Source organism: Cyrtonyx montezumae, unplaced genomic scaffold (assembly GCF_038088225.1).
Source record: "Cyrtonyx montezumae isolate F1298 unplaced genomic scaffold, pur_monq_1.0 scaffold_3, whole genome shotgun sequence".
In the NCBI taxonomy this organism is placed as follows: domain Eukaryota; kingdom Metazoa; phylum Chordata; class Aves; order Galliformes; family Odontophoridae; genus Cyrtonyx; species Cyrtonyx montezumae.
In genome coordinates, this window is record NW_027072034.1 from 51,197,232 (window position 1) to 51,219,630 (window position 22,399).

The window sequence follows — 22,399 nt, forward strand, 5'->3', positions numbered from 1 at the left end:
TCTGTGTACCAAAATGTATGAATATACTTATATGTATATTAATATCTAAAAAGAAATTATGACATCAGCTCATTTCTCAAATGAGTATCCCTTGTGTCTACTCTCCCAGTATATATAAGCAGTAATAGTCCAAAATCTGTAACACACTTCGGGTTTTAGGTCACTGGACAACAGCCCACATAGAGCAGAAGGGATTGAAAATTAATAGCGCTGCTGGAGAGAAAACAGAAACAAAAACAACAATGCCAAGCAATGATAAAACTATCAAAATATGTAACAGCCTACTAAACAGCATTTCTTAGCAGCTCTATTTTTTTTTTCCACTTTGGCACAACATCAAATTCCTTAAACATACAATATGCAAAAAGAAAAATACAGTTTGGAAAACATTTTTCTCACTTGGAGATGAACAAACCACCTCATTTTTTCTAGCAACTCTATTCTGTCTTTTTTGAAGATGGACAAAACTCACATGCGAAATATTGCCAATGGTAACTTACACAGAAATCATTACGATTTCTGCAGAGGTGACAAATTTGTATTAATTAAGAGCAAGAACCGTAAGCCTCATCTATATGACTACAGAATGTAGATATTGCACTCCATAGCTAGAATTTGCAGTTTTGGGGTTGTATTTTTTCTCCTGTCTCAAGTAGCTATTGAAAGATTACGCTTGGAAAACAATCGGCTCTTTCTAGATTAAATGTTTGTTTTCATTCCGGGGTTTGATGGCTTTTTTTCAGTACCCATCATGCCTGTAATAACTTTCAACCTACAGTTAAACACCTATCTCCCTGCTCTCAAGTTTCTAATTTCTTCTTTGAAAACAGAGGCACTAAACAATATGCCTTTTAAATGCTTAATTTGTAATTACCTACTGAAATGTTTTCCCCATGTAAGTGTAATGAGAGTGTGAATATGCAGCTCAATTTACTCAAGAACTCATTCCTACACTGACACAGTTCATCTTGCTCTGCCAATGTCTTATTGTTCCCCTGTTGTAATTCTGAGACTTTGAAAGACATGCAATCACACTGGATGATGATGTTGTTAGAGTTTAGGAACCAAACTTCCCTGGAGTGACAGCAAAGTCATGTGGCCTGATCTGTGGTGGACCTAGACTTCTCCCACCTGGAGGATTTCACTGGCAGGCAGAAGCAATACTGACACTACTGTGAAGAAGGGTGCACAGAAGCTCCAAAGAAGGTCCTGGTGGCACTTCTTGCTCCCAATTACATCCCAGTGAGAGTGCCTGAAGCTCAGCAGACTCCATCTCACTCTCTTAGCACACTCCTACCTCTTCTGAGCTGCAAATAGCCATACATATCCTCCTTCTTAGCAGAGGTGCAATAAGACAAACTGGAGGAGGAGGTTTCTTGTTCCCAGGACCTTTGGCCAAAAACAACGTTCTCATAATGCCTGGAGATCAGGCTGGCACTGCCAGAAGACAACCACCAGAAAGAATCTCACAAGTCCCAAAGACAAGATGTTATCACATGCCCTCCCCTTGCCACACATATACACCTGCACAATTCAGGTACCAGAAAAACAGAAAAAAACAAAATGAAGTATTGCAGCTTTGGTGCCCCCAGGCATCCAGCCCCAGCCAGGTAAGGAAGGGCCACAGCACTGCCAAAGCCATTCAAATCCCCAGAGAGAGAAGATGGTGGGGGAGAGCAGGAATCAGGCAGCTGCTGCTTGCAGGGTTCATATTAAACTAAAAATCTACCTCTCATTGCTAGCATTCTGAGAGCAGTGTCCGTGAGCTCTGCAGGGTGTCATTTTCATCTCTTCTTTGATGTGAGAAGGGTGGAAGTGATGGTGCATTAGAAACAGGAATGAAAGGGGCAGGTTGGGAATCATTAAGCAAGCTCTCTGTCTCTTAAAAATGAAATGTTCTTGAATGTATTCAGCCGTTCATCTAATCTGGTCATATTAAAGCCAAGTATCTACGAAGAGAAGGATGCCCCATGTTTCAGTCTCACTTCACTTTTAGATATACCCGTGGTATTTCTGTAGCCTTCAGTTTTGAACTAGTGAAGTAAGAGCTATAGTTTAATTAACCATTACAACTTTTATAAGGCGTAATTGGCCTTACATCTAGTTCATTAAAGTAATAGTAGAATAATTCTGACAGTCCAGCCATGAGACAAGTTCACACAGAGCATTAGTAGCTCAACTCCCTGCACATAAGTCAGTGCATATTTTTTGAAGAGATGAGATGAAATGAAACGGTGCTAGTCATCTACTCCCTGTCAACTGCGCACCCAGAAAAAAAAAATTCTAAAGGGAGATGACCGGGAGCAAATAGACAGCTTCCAACCTCATTACTCCCCATTCAGCTCAACATATGTCAAGTGTTTGCACTAGGCAAACTGACATTTTAGCTTACCGTGGTCTACCCTGGAAACCTGATATTTATAATGTAATCATTCTATATCTGGCCCTGGAGCAGCTGCAGTTAAAGGAAAATGATATATTAAAAAGAAAAGTCTCCATTTGGTGGCTATTTGGTAGGTGGTAAGACTGAAACATTCACAGTTTTACTCTGCTGAGACACTGTGGTAAACTGAAATAAGACACTTTCCCTTCTGCCTTACCACCGATTGGAATTCACTTAGGCTTATATAGGTTTTTCTAGTACTCCTGACATTCTCAGATGCACAATCTACTTATGGGTGGCAAAGTGGCCCTGGCTGGAGCAGCCTTTCTACCACTCTCACCTTCTCCTTCTTCGCTGGAATTTTTGGGTTTTTTCTTCAGCCATCCCCACTCCTCCCTCCTCTGTCTTCTTTGAGCTATTTCCTGCCTTTACTTCACTTGTCCTTAAGAGAAATTTCCTTCTCCAACAAGAACTAATTTGCAGTAATGACCAGCAGTGACTTTCGCTGCAAGTTGACCTGTCTTCAAAGTTAATCCAGATGTAATTTTTCCTCAGTGCTGACATGCAGAGCACAAGGAAACTCACTCTTGAAGTATATCAGCATGGTGTTTGAGACAGGCACATGCCAGCTTTCCCAACCAATGCTCTGAGCCAAATACAACTTGTGTTGTGCCAGTTAGTAGCTGAGATACTCAACTACAACAGTAATCAAAATAGGCTGTTAAAACCAAGCTACTAAGCCTAATAAGATCTATTCATTTATCACAGTGTTAGCATGCCTATTTTTTAGTGCATCAAGAGCACTGCGTCCTGGGGCCGCAGCACAAGATAGATGTAGAGCTGTTGGAGTGATGGGACAAGGGGAGAATGGTTTTAAACTAAAAAAATGGAAGATTAAAGTTAGATATTAGGAGGGAATTGTTTAATTAGATTGTCTTGAGGCCCTGGCACAAGCTGCCCAGAGAAGCTGTGGTGCCCCATCCCTGGAGGCATTCAAGGCCAGGTTGGATGGGGGTCTGGGCAGCCTGAGCTGGTGGGGGGCAGCCCTGCCCTCTGCAGGGAGTTGAGACTGAGTAGGCTTTAAGATCCCTTCCAACCTAATCATAATTCTATGATTCTATGGTCACAGAAAACAAATCTGCATTCAGAGCACAGAGAGCGAGCTAGTATCTGCCTCCAAAAGACTACATACAAACAGGCTGATGCAACTGATAACAATCTTGCTGAACCTCAATATAGGCCTCAAAAGACTATGGGGAGTTGAGAAGTTTGATGGTGTGTCAACTTTTTTCAAGGTATCCTCATAAATAATATTTCTTGGACATAAGTTTCTGCTGTTGACAAAGAAATTCCTGATCTTTAATGAAGATGACTGCGTAACAAAAAGAACCTCCAAAAAACCCCCACAAAAACCTTAATTAGTCTTGCCCAGACTCAAGAACTTGTCAGTTTCAATATCACACAATACTTGCACTAATAAGATTTAAATCATTTCAAGGAACTTGATGAACTGCTTCAGTGATAATGTGGCCCAACTCTACACTGACTTTTATATCTGAAACCTTGCTGAGGTGATGCCTTAATCATCAAGAACATAATTTTGACAAGTATATTTAAAACAGAAGCATTTCCCACACAAATACTTTAAAAGATGTGCTAAGGGTATTTCAGTCTTCTTGAATTTTTAAATAATTTTTAGCACATTTTGACCACAACATCGAAGCACTCTACATTACATACTGCATTATGACACAACAAATATAAAATAGACTTGGTAATTATTTGGACACTTGAGAGGATGAATGAAAAAAGATCATTGAATTGGGATGCTACATGACATATCTGAGAATAAAGCCTCTGAGTTGTTGGGTTTATAAACTCTATGAACTTAACAACCTCTGCACAAAAATTTCTACCTAAAACATGCATGCACTCAAGTCAAAGCTCAGGTCATACACTGAGTTTTCAAATACTCAGGAGTTTTGTTTCATCAAGGCTTGACATGAACTGCAGTAAGTAAACTCTGGTCTCAAAACTCTGTTCAGGACAGAAACCAGTGTCAAAACAATAGTGCTACTAACTCTAGTAGTCATTAAACTACTAGAAACCAGTGAAAATATCTGCTAGTCTTTTTCTCAAAACAACTATCAGGAGGATTAGTCAACAATACTCCATACTATACTAATGGTAGTGTGGCCTTGGATACTTCCATTATTAATGGAAGTATCACCATTAATGCCTTTACCTATCTGAAATATGTATGTCAGAACAGTAAAAGTAAATAAATAAATAAATAAATAGTTTCATATGCGCAAATGGAGCTTATGCCCAAAACAGACTACCACATATTGATTCTTTCACCTCCTGCTGAAATGTATGACAAACAATAAACTGGAACAAAGACATTCTCATAGCAGTGACCATCAACAGTGAACAAATGTACATAGAGCTTCACAAGGGATCCTCTTCTGCCGTCAAAGGAAACTATTAATTTTGCTGCAATGAATAGCAGCAGTGAGAAATTTGAAATGTAATGTGTAATATTGTGTGGAATGAAGGGAACATGCCATTTAAGTTTGTTTGAATTTATCTGTGTGTTCAAAAGCAGAAAGAACTGATTTCAGCTCAGAAGGTTGGAGTTGTTCTCAGAGGGAACTTTAGGCTGAAGTACAGACAGACACTGAAAGAGGCAGGGAAAACAAATAAGGCTGCTAATCCAAAGCCAATGCAGCAGATCAAACAAACAATAAACTCTTTTTTTTACTTTTTTTTTTTTTTTTTTAGGAACTGTAACCTTCATTAGGAAATAGGCTAATTCAGACTTTCTGCCATCCTTCATCCTTTGCATTGACTTCTCTCCTCAAAAGAAAGATGTTCATTGAAAGGAGTTCTTTCTAATTGATTCAATCATTTACAGGTGGCATTTCTTGATGAGAAATTATTTTCAAGTAACAGTTACTAAAGATTGTTTCAAATATCAGATGTAATTGGAATTTTAGGTATACCAACATGGGACCAAGTTTGAGAGTGGCAGAGCCGTGTATTTATGTGCAGCTGACTATGAGGTGGGAGGTCACATGTAACTGACACACAATGAATGTAATGGTAGGAGAGGAAATCTCCTCTGAACGCATGGAATCCAGGGAAGTTCACATTTTAATGAAAACAAATCCTGGGAAGATAAGTCCGTGAAAAACTCTCATAAAAAAACTGGCTTGGCACATGGAGAAATCAGTCCTCAAATAATACATCAGTCAGCAAGGTCAAAGAATGGATGAAGTCAAGAAAAAACAAGCTAAAAATTAATTGCAAGTTTTGCAGAAAAGTGTACCAGCTGAAATACTCATGTAAGCTTTGAGCTACAGAAGGCACATGTGTTTAAAAAAGAGTGACAACCAATGCAAAAAAAAAAAATTCCAGGATGGGTAATGCCTTCTGTATTTGTTGTTGCCTTCCTGACTGTCTTTCTGAATGCCATGTTTTAGGCAGGTAGAAGTTATTGGGATCAACAAATGTAATGGTCTGTATTTACAGGAGGTCAGACTGATCTAATGGTCCTTCCCAGTCTTAAACTGTCTGAGTCACACAGCAAAAAAAAAACAAACAAACAACTAACAGAGCTTAGAAAAAGAACACAGGGCTGCTTTAAGCTTCTTCCTTTTCACTTCAACAGCAAATCTGTCTGCCATCTCTTGACTCAGAAGGAAAAAGAGTGTATCTCAGAAATAAAAAATTCAATTCAAGGGATTCCCTACTGGTGAGTAGATGCTGAAGAATTCAAGCAAAGATTCCAGATTTTACTGAAATTACAGAAGATTCCCTTTATTTCTGAGTTCTTTTGAAATATTTTTGTTTACTTAAGAAAATGAATTAGATTAACTTTCCTCAGTGTATAGAAGCCATCACTGTAAACTAACAGAAAGTAATTATTTGTCAACATTACTTCAGCAACAAAGAAACAGATCAGCAAATATTTAGTAGCTAACTGTTCTGGCTTCCTCATGACCATATCATCTTTCCTGCCTCCATAATTTGGTGAAAAGAATCACAGTGTTTTTCTTCACAGATTATATACATTTAGCCTGGCTTCACAGAAGACAACCGCAGCTCAGACAAGTCTCATCTTCCATCCTAGAATAAATGCACTTATCTTTAGTATGACAGAACATGTTATAGAATGTGGATGAAACTCGGTTTATAGACAGACAGGCCTGGAATGTGTGGCCTTTGAAAAAGATCTAGTTTACATTTCAGACAGAAACCATGTACTGCAGCTCAAACCAATTTCCTGTATCCAGCAACTTCAAAGACTCTTACCTATTTTCAGCATTAAAGCTACAGACTTTTTCTATAAAACAACACAAAAGAATAACTACTCAAGCTATAAAGACAACACAAGGTTTTCGGCACATTTACATTCAACAAATACCACATTGGCCTGCTTTTAGCTATGTACAGATAGAAAAATCAAATTTCATCTGCGATTCTGTCAGGCTGCATTCTGAAGTCAGTTTATCACTACACAGAATATCAAGGTATTTATTTTCCCTGGCTAGGTTAATCTTCTGTTCCATAATTATCATGACTGCCAGAAACACATTCAGTTCTGTTCCTACTTTTGTAAATGTTGCCAATTTGGGGAGAAGCTGAGCTTAAAAAGAAATCACTCCTGTTTTCAACTCAGAGGCATTATCAGAAATTGAGAAATATGCTGCCTTGGAAGTTGTATTCCTTGGAATGGTTGAGGTTAGAAGGGAGCTCTGGAGGTCATCAGGACCAAGCATGGCCATCCTAAGCACACAGTCTCCTTTTTTGTCATTGATACACTTACTTACTCCCAGACTTGTGATAGAAGCTAATTTTTTAGCCTCAAATTAAATTAATGTCTTTAAAAGATTGCCACATTTGAAGTATTACAAGCAACGACCAGATACAGACTACTATAAATGTAGTGGATAGGCAATATCTGTCTGTGTGTGAATGATGAATTTTCTACTTTTCTTCCATCACCTAAAAAATCCTTAGGATAGAGTACATTCTAGGAGTCTGAAAACAGGACTGAAAACTTCAGAATCTCTCTATGAAACATAGATAAGTAGCTTCCATTTCCAGATTTGGCTCATTTGGAGCTGGCACGGCTCTCTTCACTGCACATACCAGTTGTGCCCTAAAGCTGTTGGAAGCATGGAGAGCCAGGGATTTTTCCTGGTAGATGCACTGCCATTCTTTTTACAGATTATCAGCACTATTAACATCTGCTCTCTTCTTGCTTTGAGTAAGAGAAGACAAATACACCTTTGTCCCTGCTTTTTGTGACAATCACATGAAACCACAGACTCAGTAATACACAAACCAAGAGTGCTTTCCTTGGGATAGCAAAAAAATTTCATCCTTTTACTTCCTTAATCCCTCTGAAATGAACCTACATGTTAATTGGCCGAAGAGAAAACAGGAAAGGGAGGTGGGTATGAATGGGTACACTGCAATCTTCTGTATATTTGTTAATATTAGATCAAGATGAAAACCCTAAATTGTTCCTTGTCAAAAGCCAGAGTATGACGTGAACAGTTCTAACAAAGGACTGAACTAAAAGTTTTTATTTTGAGGGCTGAGTGTATCCTTTAGTCTAGAGAATGCAAAAGCCAGAGCAAAGCCAGATCCAGAACTCCCGGCTCTCAATTGGCCTCAATTTGAAGAAATATGGTATCTCTTACTGCAATACTTCAGAAGGAGAGAGAATAATAATACAAACTTCAGCTACAATTACCAACAATGAGCTACGTTTTATTATCTTAATGGAATAGAAGTTCATGTGAAATTTAGTAAAGCTCTAGTCAGTTTGTATTCACTTAGTCAGCAAATGAATATAATGTAGGCAAAAGCAGATTTTTTAAATCTGAGTCCTCTCCCTGCTTAGCACTGTATTCTAGATGAAAACAAGAAAATACAAGAGCAGACAGAAGTTCTCATTCCTCTAACTGTGATGGATTTCTTCTATAACCACTGGCTCACTGAACATCCCCTCCCTGTGCTATTTCCATTTCTGGAACAGAGATAATAAGACACCAAACAATGCAGAATTCGCAGAGCTCAAAATGCTCTTGAGTTTGCAAATCACCCAAGTCCTGCAAAAACAAGTTCCTACTGTGATATGAAATATATTTATCTCATTAGAAGTGATGCAGTGTGTGCATGCATTTATGTTTTTTATCACTGCTCCCTTATTTCAGTTTTCCAAACTCCCCAAATCTCCATATTAAAAAAACAAATAACAATAACAACAAAGAGGTGTTTTTTTTGTTTGTTTGTTTTTTAATTTCATCAAGTTTAGACAAGCTTTCTAGAACTTCACTGTAGAATGAATTAAATAAATCTATAGATCCATATTGCTGTGAGGGGATCAAGACAGGCTTAATCAGTTCACTTACAGAGTTCCATGGTTACTCCAATGGAAAAATAAAATGTGCTTAAAGACCATCTCAGGTGAAGTGGATAGAGTCACCTTTGGCTTCTGCTGCAGGAGTGGCAATATGCCAAACTGAGAGACAAATCTTCCAAGCTGCAAGCATCATTAGCATAAGTAACAGCAGATTAACCTAAGAAATTATGCCACAATGACCCATGAATTCCCCAGCTGTACTAATCATATCTAGACAGAAAAGGTATCCTCCAAATGTAGTGAAAAAGTTTAGGGCCTCAGAGAAACCAAATACCAAGATGCCATCCTCCTCTTTTTAAAGGCTTCTTTTGTAACTTGAAAATACCTGATCAAATAACTAACTACCTGCATGTGTAAGAACATGCATGCAAGCTCAAAATAAAGCTAAATGTTAGAGAAGGAACAAATAATATGTTAAAATAGAGCAATCTTTGTGGTCAAGGGCCCTCCTGCAGGGGTAATTCCAGCCAGGACATTAGCAATTGCAGTGAGTCTTCACAAGGAAGAGGAGGATGATTCAGGATATAAAAGAAAAGACAACTGAAATACATCCAAGAGCTAAGAAATGACTCATTTTCAACAATGATATTAATAACAGAGTGAGTAGGTGGTAGAGGCTGGTCAGTGTTACATAACAGTAAACGCTACCACAGCTGTTGAATAGGGATGAGAGGTGATCAAGACTGTCTATGCAGGTAGAACACAAGTCTATGCAAGTATCCACTGGTTGTTTTCCCATTTAAGTATATCTGACAGAAAAGTCAGTGTGATGAACATAGTTCAAAGTGGCAGCAACATACCTGTCCTGTTTGTTTGTTTTACATGGCTTGAATTTAATCTTACACAATTCCAAGCAGAGTGACAGCAGCAGGAAAAACAGGCTGATGTGATACATAAAATAGATGTCACTTTAGTCTTTATTTGAGAGCTTCAGGAGCAAACACTTTCTTTTACGTCTCTTGAAAATGATATGTGTTAAGTTTAACATAAGTATTAACAGGCACCTTCAATCTTGAATATTACCTACAGACAAGAGAAGACAGCTCAGAAAGCAAATGAAAAGGGAATCCAAGTGCAAAGAAAATGTAGCTAATATTTAGAAGTAAAATAAGATGTGAAAGAAAGAACATGAAAGACAAGAACAGGGAAATACATTTTTACTTTAAAAAGCATTGATTAATAAAATACAATAAAAAAAAACACTTAGACCAACATAAATAAAAAATATATTTTTAGACATTTTATAAAGACCATAGGAATTTTAAATAACTGTTAGACAAGCTGCAAAAAGAAAATGATTGGTGGCTGAATTAAAACATGTTATTTGTAATACTGATGACCAGAGGAAAGAAGCCAGCTACACGGATGATGGCAAAGAGATGACAAAAACGCCAATAAAATGATGAATAAACTGATTTTGTTTGATCAGACCAGAACCTATGCACACTTGCTGAAATTTTGCAACAGTGACTCCTTTTTTACCTCACACCTAATGGTGAGGTGTTTTAAAGATGAAACATGCAGCATTAGAAGAGTTATCCTCCTTTGATATTCTCAGTGCTTTTTAGTTTTATCAATACTTTCTTGTTCTTCCATTTTCAGAAAACTGATAAAGGTCAGAAACATACGCTATAATGCTCATTATAATATTATTTCAGAGAGAACAATTCTAGGTATTCAATCACCAATTTCCACAGACACTTTGAGACAGAAACACAAAGCGAGCTTACTGCTTCTACCACTACAGAGGTTATAGTTTGGCATTAACACCAGGATGGGCTGAGGGGTCCTGCCTCTCTAAACCCCAATCTTTTTAATGTTCCCAAACAAACTGGAACAGTGTGCACTCTGTCTCACATTCAAGCACTAAGAATTAGATGTGTAGCGTCTTCATACGTTGTTCACAATGTTTTCAGGAGTTACATGCATTTATTCCAGTGTCATGCAGCATCTCCCTGTCTTTGCAGTTTTGTGTCAATACTGCTCCTGATTTCAGCACCCCAAACATACAAATTTAGCAGTTCCCAAATCACAGAATCAGAATTCTGCTGATTGTTCTGCTGGAGGATGTGCAGTGCTTAGGGTTCAGAAACACAGAATAAAATAATTGAGGAGGTAAAAAGGAAACAATTCCCTCAATTATTTTACTCAAGACTTCTCTCTCTTCTTCTATCCATAATCCTGAGGGGAAAAGGCTCACCAACTCTCGTGCTGTTTATTTGCCAAGGTTAGAAGCATTTACTTTAATATTAAACCTCAGTCCTGATCTTAACTGGCCAAAAATAGGATTACAAGAGAGCAAGTCTTTGAGGGACTGAATCATTTTCTTGCTCTGAGCTGAACACATGCACCATGACAGCACCATGCTGAGAACCATTTGAAATGTACAGAGACAGCAGTTCTCTAACTGTAGACAAATATAAACCCCTTTGATGTTCTCTTTAGGCCAAATTTCCAAATGTATCTTTTTTCTTAGGGACTTGACGTTCTTCAAGCAACGACTACAAAACCAACTAAAAATAGTTTAATTTTAGGTGTGCCTTACCCCACACTTACTTTTTCTGAACAGAAAGCAACCCCTCCTTGTTTCAGACATGCTCTGAATTACTTAAGTAGGTATTTAAAACTCTATTAGTAATAGTACTAATAATAACAAAGTGTTCAATCTTGCAACCAAGTTAGCAATACTGTATGAAACAAAGTAAACAAAAACCAACCAACCAAACAAACATAAAAACCTGAATGAACAAGCTAGACATTAGGAAACTATGCTAACAGAAAAATGTGATTCTGCTTCATGTATAGATAAACTTTCCTTTACTGAATTTTCAAGTTCCATAATTATGCACTGAGTATCTCTTATGCTGCTCTTGAGCAATGGAACTCATTACTTACTAAAAGGAATTTGACTATTCCAGAGTACTTGTGAACAATTAGTGAGACAAATGATTTACAGGTGCTAAGCATCATGCCAGAGTGCACAAAGAAGCATCACAGATCTTATCTAAAAATGCATATGCTGTGAAGATTAACATTTTATTCCAGTAATGGGGTGGGGTAATTTCTTTGTTTACAAGGAGAGAAAGTACTGCCAGGCTTCCATAAATAATCTTTGACAGTCCTGCAGAAGTAACAGATGAAGATGTTAACCTGGCCTCCAGTAAGGAGTTTGCTCACTCCTCCCCAAATCCTTTTCACTGAAGGCAAGAGACATAGCCAAGAACACCCAGATTTCTATTTAGTGGCTCCACTGATGTACACTTTGACATCCAATCCTGTTCTCTAACTTACTTGTAAGCCAGAAATAATATCCACCTCATACATTCGAGAAGTCAGCTAAAATGACTACTGGCCTGCCATACAATCTAGACACCAACAAATAAAAATAAGACCTCTCTTCCTCCCCACAAAAGAATTGTGACATTTTACACTTTCAAAGACCATTACACTTCCCTTGTATCAAAAGGTCTTCCTTTCTAAAGCATACAGTCCTAATGACTGAAGCAAGGTTTTTCCCTTTTTTTAGTGAAATACTGGAATGTGAATCCTGGCAGTGCACAGGCAGACAGAAGCCTGGTGTTGACAGATCATCAATGTCTGAAGCTGGGAACTGACAGTGGGAAACAAAGGCTTTTAATTCCAAGTCGCATATTAGAAATCAGTAATGAGTAAGATAAAATGGTCCCAAAGCAACATTCCCTGAACATAATATCCTCTGACCTTTTACTTATCAATCCAATTAAGTCTCTCTTCTATTTATTTATTTATTTATTTATTTATTTATTTATTTATTTATCTATCTATCTATCTATCTATCTATTTATTTATTTATTTATGTGTTTGGACAAGTTTCTCCTGAGATATCATTTTCAAAAGACTCCAGCTGGGAGGTCCAACATAACTCTTTAACTTAACAAGTCTCTGAACGCACCTCATTCCACCTCCGCTCACTCTTCTTATTTAAAACTTTCATTTTACAGGAACAACTAGTTTCAAACTTTGGTCATGCTAATAATTTTAGAAAGCAACACAGCCTGCAGAAAACAATCTGTTATGTAAGCTTCCACGTCCAGCAGAAAACAACTCGTTCTTCCTCCTGTCAACTAGCAGCATAGTAAGACATGTCTTAAAACCTTTTCAACCTGAAGCTACAGCATATTTTCTCATCAGTGATAATCATGGAATGACAAAACAATGCAAATGTTTTAGTAATTTCTTATTTTTAAATATTGTTATATCTTATTTTTATTCTTTTACATCTGTACAAACCAAGTGTGAAATGACACCAAATTTAATTAAATGGCTTTTTTTGCTTTTTTTTCCTTTTTTTTGTTTGTTTGTTTAGAAAATAAGCTACATTTTATGCAGTTATTTCTCTAGCATATCTTTTGCTTACATGTTTTACTATCTTCTTGTAACACTTTACAAGGGTTGGTGTGTCTCTCGCAGGCTGTGGTGGGTCTCTGTTTCTTGCAACAGAGCTCTTGTAAGAACTTAGAAGGAAATACACATCTTCAGATACAGTTAAAACCCAAGTTTCAGTTGTAAATTATGAGCAAAACTAATTTAAAGTTCCACTGTATATAATTGCAGTAGTACACAAAAACATTAGCAAAGCCAAGACATTCAATGCTGCCCAATAATTAATTAATTATGCTCCTGTTTGCAGGTCAAGTGCACACTGTGTAACACTGGCTTTAAACTAGTAACAATGCCCTCTTTGTGATGGTTTTCACCTTCTTAATTCAAGTTCAGGATGAGTAGCTCCTGAGTAACTCTTAATACTTCAGAGAGATATTTCATATTACAACATTTTTAAAATTTATTTTTAAACCAAGTAGGAGCTGTAATCAACACTCATCCATTCTATTACTAGTTATCCCTCCAAATAACTGAAGTTGAGTCACTACCTCCTGACCATTTGGAAAGCTCACTTGGAATAATCCCATCCAAAGTCACTGTGGTGGGTTGATGTCTGTCAGCGGCCAGACACCAACCCAGCTGCTCTCACTCCCTCATTAACAGCATGGAAAAAGAAAACACAATGTAAAAGCTCGTGGGTTCAGGTAAAGACAGGGAAATAATTACCCACTGCTATCAGAGACAGAACTAATTCAATTTGGTGAAAATTAAATTAATTTATTGCAAATTAAAACAGATTTCAATAGTGAGGGGGAAAAAAACACAAATAATATTTGCCTTTCTTTTTCATAGGCTCTACATCACTCCATAACTCCAAACTCCTTTCCAGAGCGGCACAAGGGGATGGAGAGTGGAGGCTGCAGTCAATGGTCAGCTCATAACGCTTTGTCTTTGAAGCTCCTCCACTGCCACTCTCTGCTTCCTCCCCACTTGGGAGTTCCTCCCATGGGATAAACCTGCTCTACTTTGGACACCCCATGGGCCACAGTTTCTTCAGTGAGGATTCCTCAATGGACTGCAGCATAGATATGTTCTCTAGTCCTCTTCTCAGGCTGCAGGGAAATATCTGCTCCCCCATGGTCCCCTCACAGGCTGACAGGAAATCTTTGCTAGGGTACCTGCAGCACCTTCCCTCATCATTATTCACAACCTCAGCCTTCCCAGTGCAGCTTCTCACTCTTATTTTCCACTCTTCACAAACTGCCGGGCAGCATTCTGCTCTTCCATAACTACTCTTACAGTGGTTAACTGTGTCCTACAGTGTGTCAGTATGGAGCAGTTTGGCTCAGCCCTCCCGCCCCTCCCAGCAACCCTTCTTGACAAAATCCACAATACCTATACCCAACTCTGTTGCTTCTGGGCATCACTACTCCTACACTTCTCTCCAGAGTTCTTACTCTTCTTCATGCAGTGGAGAGCTGACATGATTTGTGCTACCACTACACGTCAATCCAGTACTTGTGCTGCAATAGATGGAATTATTTCTTGGTCATGTTGATAGAGATCTGTCCAGCAGCATCAATATTGGCTTCATTCTCCTTTAAACTACCACAGAGCTGAGACCAAATGAAATCTCACAGAACAAAATAAAATTGACAATTTCAGTACTGAATAACCTCTCCTCCAATCTTTACTGCACTTCTTGTATTTCTACAAATCCTGGGGCAAGAAAACTATGCTGCAACAGAAACTAAATATGTGGGTTACCATCTCTTAAATTATAATAATGAATGTAACTTTTCTGAGAAGATTTTCCACTTCAGTAAAATCCATTATGTGCTCACTTGGCAGATATCAACATATTGCATAAAACAACAGAAGAGAAAACTGGTTCTGTAACATGGCATCTCTACTTTTCCCATATGTAATAAACTAGGTCATATTTCCCTCTTTCATATGTTTTTTTTCTCTCTCTTTCAATTTTAGTGTTTCTGCTGAAGTATAGGCTGTGAAAGATTCCCAGTGACATACCTACCTCTGAGTCAGACAGAAACACAGCATCTAATATCAGTACCCCTGCATTTCTATGGCACTTCAGAATTATCAGTAGATGGTATGTCTCTGCATGATACACTTATCTCTAGCACCCAGTGTAAAACCCCGAATCCGTGCTGGTAATAAGAAGGCCAGATATACAACCCTAGTTCTGCAAAGGGTATGTTAGAGCTTCACAGCTGGCCAGGGCTCACAGCCATAATCCTGTGTCTGTTTCCGAGGAAACAAATCAGAAACTTCATGTCAGTTACATATAGCTCTCTGGGGCAAAGAAATCCCTTCTTTCTATACGCTTTAGGAAGTGTCATATACATTGTTGTCATAACAAAAAATAAAATACTTTGATTAAATAATAGATTAATCAGTGTCCTGTTGCCTAGGCTCATGTAGGTTTACTAGAAACTATGGAGGCTGTTCTGAAGTAATGTCTCCCATTATGTTGGCCCATAATGTCGGAGGCAGATGTTGAAGGTATGGCAGTAGAGGTTGAACCTTCCCACCAATATTCTGTTCCATTTTATTGCTGCACAACAGATGGCAGCAGAAGGACAGTCTGACACAATAGCATCTGACATGGTAGTACAGGTGAAACAAAGGTGTGTCACTGAATTCCTCCATATGGAAAGAATTGCACCCATTGACACTCATTGATGCTTCATGTATGTTTACGGAAACAGAACAGTAGGTATGAGCACAGTGAGGCAGTCGGTGGTGTGTTTCAGCAGCGGTGACAAGAACATGGAAGGCAAGCCACACTCCAGATGGCCAAGCACAGCTGTCACAGAATGAAATGAAGAGCATCTTGATTAGCTCATCCACATGAATCAGTGGATCATGACCAGGAAACTGTGTACAGAACTGAGTATTGGCTTCAGTACTTTGGAAATGATGGTAGCAAAATTGGAACATTGCAATGTTTGCGCCACCTGGGTTCCACAAATGCTCATGGAGGAACAGAAAGAACACTGTCTGCAAGTTTTTAAAGACTTATTTAACCAATACAAGGCTGAAGGTGACCATTGCCTACATCAAGATGTAGTGTGACCACTATGAGCCAGAGTCTAAAGAACAGCCCATGAAGAGATGATATGTGAATTCCTCACTGAAAAGTTCAAGGCATGGCCCTCAGCTAGTAAAGTGATATGTAATGTCTACCGTGATAGGAAAAGAGTGATCCTTTTGGATTTCCTGGAACTTGGACAAACCATCAACTCTGACCTCTGTATCACAATGCTGACTAAGCTGAAGGCTCAAACTTCCAGAGTCAGACCAAAGAAGATGACAACCTTTCTCTTGTAACATGATAACACCAAGTTGTGTACCATTTTGAAGACTGGACGACATTGCCAGTCTTGGCTGTACTGTCCTACCACACCCACTGCATAGTCCAGATCTGGCACCTTTTAACTTCCATCTGTTCAGGTCAATTAAAGATGGACTGTGTGGGCAACATTTTCCTACCAATAACACAATCCTATCAGATGAGAAACAGTCAATAACTGCCACTGTGACTTCCGCAAGCATGGCATGCAGACTTTCGTTCATTGCCAGTGTAAATGCATAGATAATGGTGGTCACTATGTTGAAAACTAGAGATTTGTAGCTAAGAATTTTCTCTGTCAAATAGTGTTATTGAGCTCTTTGTATCTGTTGTACTTTCCACGGAAATAAATAGGAGGCATTATTTTCAGAGCAACCTATGTACTTGATGCCAAGAGTGCTGCTTGAGCTATTGTGGGTTTTTTTGGTAGAGCAGACAGGCTGCTCAACTCCATAGTAAATACCAATTTAGCTACAGACTCCTGCAAAATTCATTTGTTTGCTGCCAGAAGAATAATCCTAACTGATACTCTTATGGTGTACTGTTTTCCTACACATAAATTATTGTCATTATCCATCCTAATACTCTGGACAATGTTGATTAAAAGGAAGTCACATCCAGGTTCATGAAGTTTAAAACCCAGTGCCCCTGAAGAAAGCGGGGGATTAGGTATTATGACCAATAATCAGGTACTATTACTGAAAACAGTTTTAACTTGCTTAAAAAAAAAAAAGTAACAAAATAAAAAAACTTAAAAGGAATTAAAGCACAGTTTCTCTGAAGGAAATAAAACATTTTCTTTTTTGCATTCTGAGGTCAGACGTTGGTGTTTGCTTTGATTTTCACACAGTGCCAAGGTGGAAGGAGCATTTTGAATTTCTGCCTCTTAGTTATATCTTTAAATTAGCAGCCTGAAACCCTCCTCATAGCTTTGTCTAGGATGTGTTTGATCTTGGTTCAGGTTGAATCATAGCCGGCTGCTTACCTAACCCTCATTAGTTTTCACGTTTTGAAACAAAACAAAACCTGGGAATAAATATAATTAGCTACTGGAATTTACTAAAGTCTGTGACATGCTTTTTGTTCTCAGCTTCTGAAGACATATCTGAAAAGACACATGCATACAAAGACTTAATCATAGATCAACTGAGCTGTAAATTCACTTCATTGTTTTTAAAATGTTTTCCTAAATACAAAATTCATTCATGAGATAAAAATCCCTTGTGATATCCAGTAGTCTAAAACAAGACCACTAAAAATGATCAATCAGGAATTTTATACCAATTTCATAGACACCACAGATATTAAACCATAAACATCCTCAAATTCCCTTTGCAATCTAAACTTCAATCTTCATTCACCATCTATTTTAATGGCACAAAAAACACATTAAAGCATACATCCAAAAGTTTTCCATCCATCACTGCTGGGAAAAGTATAAATATAACATTTTCCAGATACATGTAGATATCTAACACCTATACATTTCTATTTTGCTATCCGTTCCAATTCAGTCACAATTCAAGACCTGAAACCATCGCTGAAGACAAGAGATTGTTTTTCAGTGTTTGCAGTCCTTATCTTATACCGGACCAACACAAAAACCAGCCTGGGACTGCCAAGTAAAACCTCTGCTCTTTGCTAAAATCCCCTTGTTTATATGAATAGATAAATATTTCTTCTTGCCCTTTGAAAGAGTAATGCTTGTACCTAGGGAATATTTATTAAATATCATTTGTGACCATTAATATCAAATTATAAAGACACTCCAATTCCAAATGGCGTTTTGTAGTAAGAGGAATTAAAAAACACAGATGACATACAAACATACTATGGGAATATGTAAATGGTATTCCTAAAATGGGTAAAAAGTTGAAGAATCTTTTCTCAGTATCTTTGTTTGCATTATGTGTTGCAAAAATATATGTGACAACACATAACAGCAATATAAAAATAACAGGCTACTCATGAAAAGAAATTCTACAGGAACAACATATGGTGGTTTTATTTAGTGTGACTTTTGAGTTTCAGGGAAACAGATCAATATAAGTGACCAGGAGTGAATGCTAAAAGAAGTTGACCCTGTAAAAGAAATCCTACATGCTCTTTATTCCTAAGCACTGGAAAGACACAAAATGTGAAGAAAGTAGATTAAGGAAACAGTTTCAAGCAGCTTAGTTTTTGTTCAAATTTTGCTTTAATATTTTCCGATCTACTTTTTTCATCAGCCATGACAAGAGAGAAGGAAATGAAAAAAAAAAAAAAAGAAAGAAACAAGGTCTTTGTGAGGACTGGTAAGAACCGAAGGCTTCTTTGACCATTTCAGCATATTGAATTTCTGTATTATCGAGGAAGTCAGAGCCCTGGTTGCAGCTATGTACAATGTCTTCTGGGATATGTAAATGAAAGAAACACCTTGTAAAGAACAGAGCGTTGTAATGTAAAACACTAAGCCAGAAACTTGGGGATATACTAATGAAAACACCATGTGCCTAATCTTGTTTTATTCTTCTGATTTTTCTCTTCTAAGATTAAAGATCTCTTCTAAAGTTAATAAAACTAAGAAAATGCAGATGGAGTATTAAGATTCTGTAAACAGGTACATCTTTCATCCTGCAATACTTTGCAATTCTGACACACAGATGCTCAGATCATAAAGGAAAACTAAATATTTATATATTTATAAACAAAATAAATATATATATATACACATGCAAACTTTTATTGCCTGTTTCTCCCATTTCTGGTAGAGTCCTCATTTACAGTCTCCCTAACTTGAGTTCTTCCCATTTCACAATTTCATTACTGGTCTACCACGTCCAGAACCTTTCTACAAGGATTCCATGATGACACCATTTGTAGATCCAGTTTTGCAGCAAACATTTTGGAGCACAGAGTAAGAATAAGGAGATGGGCTAAACCCATCTGTTATGACACATAGCAGAGCACCAAACTTAAGGCTTTTTTGTTATTTCCAATTCAAATTCAGTAATCTTCTAGCCTGAGTACCTAGCGATTTCACCAGAACAAAAAAAAAAAAAACCAAACATCAGCCTTTGGAAAATCCTCACACTTTTACCTGGATGTCTTTACTGAGCAAGTCCAGAACTATTCAGAGAGATGCAACTTCTCCCCATCCTTCACTCCTTCCAATATCATGAAAATATTTGATGTCCTACTTAGCTACTACAAACAGTCTCTGTAAATCTCAGCATTTTCAATGGAGATTAAAACTATACTATTTAAAAGATAGGTAGCCTAATCCTTTATGACCTTTGCCTGGAGAGGAGAGAAAGGATTTCCTTTAGCATTTACTATCAAATACAACCCCAAAATCATTAGCGATTTTAATACTTCTATATGAAGAGGGGAAAAAAAAACAACAAAAAAACCCACAAAAACTCAAACCCCTATCAGCAGGATTTGAACTCTAGATCTCAAAGGAAAAAATGTTTAGAGACTTAGTTTATTAATACATTCTGATTAGGCATAATATATGTGAAAAGTTGGCAGAGGAAAACCACATGTTCAGTAATATCCCTTGGAGAGCCTTGATCCCCACGCATGGCATTCTTCACATATGTTTTACAAGGTGGTGACCACCCATTCATCCAATGGTTGTCTCATGCACCACGTGACTCGCTTCCATTCTTCCCTTTACATGCCATTTTTACTCCTGCTCCAGTGGATTTCAGAAACAGCAGATTTTAGCAATTGTGAGAGGAAGAGTCTCCTAGTCTCCTTCTCCTAGGTTAGCTTCTCATAGTCCTCACCTGAGATGGTCAGACATGGGTTCCCAACACTGTATATTTCTAAAACAGAATTTCTTCTTTATTCATTAGGAACAATAAATTGAGTGGAAACAGCAGCTGAACAGCATCAGAAGGCCAAGAATAGTAGCACAACAAATGTGCCTCTGCTATCAGAACAGTCACAGCACGTGGGCTTAGACTCAGAATGCATTCATTCTGGGGTGGTGGCATAGAGAACTGTCTAGGGAGCAGATATAGAGGTAATGGCACTTTAACACAATTCATAAGGTCTATTTCTGGTTAAGAATATTTATTAACCAAAAAAAAAGAACGAAAAATAACTAGTTTCAATAAAGTACTGGGGGTTGGACTTGATCTCTGGAGGTCCCTTCCACCCCCTACAATTCTGTGATACTAAAAAATTATGGAAAAAAAACCCAGCCTGTCTCCACTACAGTTGATCACGTCACATGTCTATAAGGTGGTCTCTTGAGATTGACAAGGCAGTACTACTTTCTTTCAAGAGTCCTCTAAAAGGCAATAGACTCAAGGACAATTTGTTTTGGTCCAGAAATTCTAGCACCTTTTCCATAGCCTTCTAACTTGTACACCAAGCTCCATACTGAAGTTTCATGTTTCTCTGGCCAATAAGGCCAACATCCAACTCTCCTGAAGCATCATGCAGTTTTCACTTCCCTCTCACACGTTTTACTCACCGACTTGAGCTGCTCCATATCCCAATTCCCTTTATCATAGTAAGAAAAAGGCACTGACTGAACTTGGAGGTGTTTCACTCAACAGATGTTGGTAACAATTATCATCACATAATTCAGTCAGACTGCTCCAGCTCTAATTTTTAATCTTTGTTCTTGCCTCTCTCTTTCCTTGTTCTCATCTCACACTTATCTATCCCCTCTTTTTCTTTCTTCAGTTCACGTACCTAAGCATTAACATATATCCTGATTTCTCTCCCTCTGTTGAACTAATATGGGTATTGTAGGTACATGCCAGTAAATCTATGCAAAAGTGAGTGCATTTTTTCTCAGGTTGTCACACGGTCTGGGACTGCAGATTTCTTACCCTTAGATGGAATTAATAACCTGAATAACGTGAGAGAGTGAATATAATCAGCTGCTACCCCATTCAATAAGTAACCCTGTACATTTTTCTTAATTATGGCTAGCCAACAAGTGAGTGAACTTCCCATACCCTTACACACCTTTTAGATAACCCTTCCAGAAGTGATTTTAAAAATACTGGTCCCATACCTAAATATAATGTGAAAGATACCAGCTATAGATATTAATTCAGGAACACAGAATAGAAAGAGGATTTATATGCAAGAGAAGATACACATCAGGCTTAAGTGAGACAAATACACAATTGGATATCTGCATGTATCTACAGTGGAAACATCTGCTAGCTCTTAATGCTACTTCTCTCCTCTTTTCTTCTTCTATTTCCGTTCTTTTGCTTCCTAAACCTCTCTGAATATAGATGCTTTTTTTTCCCTATTATTTTTCATGTTTGATTACGAGCTTGTAAAATAATGAAAAGAAAGCAAAATGAAGAAATTGCTTCCTTAAAGCTCACCAGATCTAAAATTTCATTGGCTAAGGTCCAACTCAACACTTTGCATCTTTTAAACTGTTATTTTCAATAGTCACCATTATATACAGGGGCTTGCTCATTAGACAGGCCTACATTACTGTAGCTCTATTTATAATCAACAGCTAGCTCCATCTAGTGTCGTCTTAATCCATCAGCAAAACAAAAACCAAATTCTAGAGGTAAAACAAAATCAAACTGCAAAATCACTTGTCGGATGATGGCCAAACAGAACACAGTTACCAGCATCACAAGGAAAAGACAATTTCAAGTAACTACAGAATAACAGCCACACAGCACTCTTGTCACAGGTAGTGACCAGAGCTCCAGAAGAACACATGTAATACATGCACTATGAAACAGTTTTAATGCTACCTGAAAAAGTGAATGGCACTTAATGCTGTTCATGTTGGTTATTCTCTCTCTGTTGTTTTCATCATCATCATAGACAAATTATCATTACAATGAACAGTGCTTCT